Below are 4455 nucleotides of genomic sequence, written 5' to 3' on the forward strand. Positions count from 1 at the left end.
AGTTTCGGAAGAGGGAGTACGACCCGATCCGCGAAAGGTTGCAGCTGTTCAGAAATTTCCAACTCCTAAAAATGAAAAGAATGTTCGTGAATTTTTGGGAATCGTGGGTTATTACCGGAATTTTATCCCTAACCTCGCGGAACGCGCTCGTCCTCTGACTTCTTTACTTAAGAAAAATATACCTTTCGTATGGACCGAGAAACAGGAATGCAGTTTCCGCGACCTAAAGGACACTCTCTGTCACGAACCGATTCTGTAGCACCCTGACTTACAAAAGCCATTTATACTCACGACAGACGCATCAGATACCGCGATGGGTGCTGTCTTAAGTCAGGGTAAATTGGGTGAAGATCTACCGGTCGCTTATGCTTCGCGGACAATGATTTCCGCGGAAATTAATTACAACACGACCGAGAAGGAGTGTCTGTCCATAGTAACATTCGTTAAACACTTCAGACATTTTCTTTACGGAAAAAAATTTATAATAGTGACCGATCATCAGGCTCTAGTCTGGCTGTACTCCGTGAAGGATCCTTCTTCCAGATTAATGCGCTGGAGGGAAATGTTGAAAGATTTTACTTATGAAATTAAGTACAAACCGGGTAAAATTAACAAGAACGCGGACGCTTTGTCAAGAAATCCGGTTGACGAAAGCGTGGCAAGGTGTTTCCCCATTACTCAGACTCCGGTGAAGAAGCGAGGCCGCAGACGGCCGCGTAAAATCGTTATGTTCGACCCTCTGCATCCGACTTCTGCCGCCCCATCGAATAGCCCTGAAGTTTCTGCGCGCGTTCGCACGCGAAGCCAGACCTCACTGGCTCCAGCTTTCGCTGAATCATCGGACTCATCAGCTGAGCAGTCTGAAAAGGCGGTTTCGAGAAAAAAAAGAGTATTTTATCCGCGAAAATGTACTTCCCGCCATGAAGACGATCCCGATTATGTGCCCCCGCAACGGCACAAAGTGAAAGCGCAATTTACAGATACTGAAATGACCAGCGAATATGAGCGCGCTGTTGACAACGGCGAAGAAATCAATGATTTCCTTCCCACACTTGTGCTTCCTGCACGTCACAGCGCCTCTGATTCGGAGTCGGACAAAACTTTGACTGCACCTGATTATAATGAGACTGTTATCAGAAATCATGATAAGGTAACCGTCACGGAATCAGACGAATCATCATCTCCAGATCCTTTCAAATTGCCGGATGCATCTTCCACGCCTGTTGCACCAAGTAAAAGTGCAAATGAACAACGCAGGAAGTCTTCCACGGACTTCGTCCTCCCAGCACCCTTTCTTCATGCAGGGAAATCGCCTGTAATCACAGATCTCTACGAAACTATACCCCCGATTGTAGAACCTATGTACCTGCCAGTCACACGCGATCTCGATCCAGTCGATTTCAAAATTTCTTGGAATTAACCCTATAACCATAAAGTCAAGCCGGGATCAATTAACGACGATTCGCGACAATTATGCCCACTTCGTCTCAGCCGATATGACATTAGACACTCCTATTTCTGAGGCTCTGATCGATTTAGATTTTGTGAACCCTGAGAAACTGCGTAAATGCGAGCCAAAGCTTGGACAAGTTATTGTCTCACAAGTGGGCAGCACGCGAACATTTACTATTGTTATTAAAAACAATGATTACGAGCGATTATCTTCCATTGAATTGAAAGATAAATTGCGTCGACTACGAATCGCTATGGAGGACACAAGGACTGATTCGGTCCGAATTTCTAAGACTGAAGATGGCTTGGATAAACTCCCCGCAAATGCACTGCAAAAGACTATACGCAGAGCATTTTCTGGAAGCAAAATAGTAGTTACTCTCTGTTCTGGAGAAATAACAACCCCTCCCATCGATCAGAGAAAGACTATTATACATGAGTTCCATTCAAGTCTTATCGGAGGTCATAAGGGGTGTACCAAGACCTTCAGACGAATTCGGGAGCAATACTATTGGCCTGAAATGAAACGCGAAATAGAAAACTGCATCCGGAGGTGCGTGAGTTGCCAGCGACAAAAATTGGTGCGCGTGAAAAATCGTCAACCAATGGTTATCACCGACACCCCCCCGGAGGCATTCTTTAAGGTTGCATTAGATACTGTAGGGCCATTTCCCACAACTCCTGAAGGTAAAAAATACGTTTTGACCATGCAGGACTGCTTTTCAAAGTTTTGTTTAGCAGTTCCTATGCCTAATAAGAGTGCCTCAACTGTGGCTGAAGCTTTCGCTCGTAACTTCATTGCTGTTTACGGTACACCGAAAGTCATCCTCACGGATCGTGGAGGAGAATACAATAACAAAATTCTTCGACATCTAAAACGATCTTTTTAAGATAAAAATGGACATAACTTCCGGTTATCACCCGCAGAGCAATGGAGCACTGGAGAGAAGTCATCAAGTCCTAACAGACTACTTGAAGCACTATGTGGAAGAGTATGAAGATTGGGACCGTTTGCTCCCATTCGCCATGCTCTCCTACAATACTTCAGTACATGAGGCCACTAAATTCTCGCCTTATGAAGTCTTGTATGGAAAACCTGCCCGTTTCCCATCCCATTTTCCAGCAAGCGAGGAGACAGGGACATACGGGTGTTACGTTACTGAGCTAATAGAGCATCTTCAAAACGTTCGTGAAATAGTTAGGCGCAACATCGAAAACGCAAAATCTAAGTCTAAAACTCTTTATGATCGACGCGCTAAAGAGACTGTTTTTCATGTCGGAGATCCTGTTTTTCTAATACGGGAAAACAAAGAACACAAGCTTATGAGCGAATATACAGGCGCGTATATCATCACTGATCTCCCAGGGCGTAATTCTTGAAGCAGACACAAACTAATATGAGCGCTCAAAATGATCTTTTATCGACCTAAAAAAAAAAAAAAAAAAAAAAAAAAAAAAAAAAAAAAAAAAAAAAAAAGTTTTAATTTCATTCCAAACCCTTTAATGATCATTCTAAACGTAACAAAGTCTCATCAATCATAAAAATTAAAAAAAAAAAAGTTCCTAATTCCATTGACATTTTGAGCGCTTGAACACCCTCTTTTTGTTTCAGAAATTGTTCCATCACGAATCTTTTCCCTCCTTTTTTAAGCGATAAAGAAAAAGTTGCACGACATTTTCCGAAGTAAAAAAAAAAGAGGAAATTTTAATTACTAGTAATAATAAAGTGAACGTTTTTCGCGATTACACAGTCTCTCCTCTCTATATGTTAGAATAATTTGTTTATAATGCACGATTATTTTATTTCTTTATACTTTTCCTGATTACGTATAGGTATTTGCGAAATTGCGAGCAAGCATGTATGTCACTTTTATTTATTTATGGTTGTATTGTTCTTAATTTTTCCTTTAGGTATAAGAAAAGGGAACAATAGATAACATTTTGTATAAATTCATCATAGTATACCACCGCATCGGTCAGAAATATGTCTTTTAGTTTAAATATCAAATTTTTCTCTCTGAATTTTATTTGAAAATTATATTAGCTATAAATATCTCTATTAACATCACATAAAATAATAATAGTTTAAAAAAAAAGTAATATCTGTGCTTATTTTCTTGTCTTTAATTATTTTAATTTAGTACTTAAACGGCATATTTGATCTCAGGTCTACCTTAAATATTTAGTATAAGGATTTACGCATTTTATCTTAAGTTTCTCAGATGCATCTGTTTCCATAGTCATACTTTAGCATTTAATTTAGTACTGTCCTTCCATAATTCCACGGATGATGGCCAGGTTGAAAAGAAATCCAGTCGACCAGCTTTAACAAAAATATCCGGAATGAATACCCTAGCGGAAACCTTTTGAGATAGCTCTCCTATTTTCGGGAGTCTGTGTGTCTTAACACTCTTAATTTTAAGAAGTTTACAGCAGAGGTTCGAACAGACAAGCAACATCGGCACCAGTATTTGTTTGCCAGATTGAAAATTGGCAGTCCCTTGAGACGGTCTCGGTCATAACAGAGCACTAATCCGGGCCTTCATTTATTACAGTCATAAAGGGATTGAAACAAGCTGCAACCCTGGGCCAGCCAAAATTTCCAATTTCGAAAATAACCGCCAGTGACGTCACCTCTCTACACCCCCCACCAGCCCTGGTGGGACCCGTTGAACCTCTGACTGCAAATTTTCAAAGATCCCTACCCCGGCGTCTTGGGCCTTGCTGGGGGTAACTTGAGAGTGGAGGGGCAGACGCAGCGCCCGCAAGCAGGAAAGCTTCCTCAAAAAATCAGTTGATCTTTCCTATTCAGCCTGACTGGACAGTTGGGTATCGGGTTGATTTCCGGGTTTCTGTTCGCGTTGGATCCTTTGGGACGTAAACGACCAAAGCCGCGAGTATTCCGCGGGGCTTAAAACACAAACACGAGGTTCTTCACGAGAAGGCTAAGATTCATTCACATTAGTTTAAAATCATTTTCCTTTGCCCGAGGATCGTCTCGGT

The sequence above is a fragment of the Belonocnema kinseyi genome, chromosome 5 (genome assembly GCF_010883055.1).
Source record: "Belonocnema kinseyi isolate 2016_QV_RU_SX_M_011 chromosome 5, B_treatae_v1, whole genome shotgun sequence".
NCBI classification, from domain to species: domain Eukaryota; kingdom Metazoa; phylum Arthropoda; class Insecta; order Hymenoptera; family Cynipidae; genus Belonocnema; species Belonocnema kinseyi.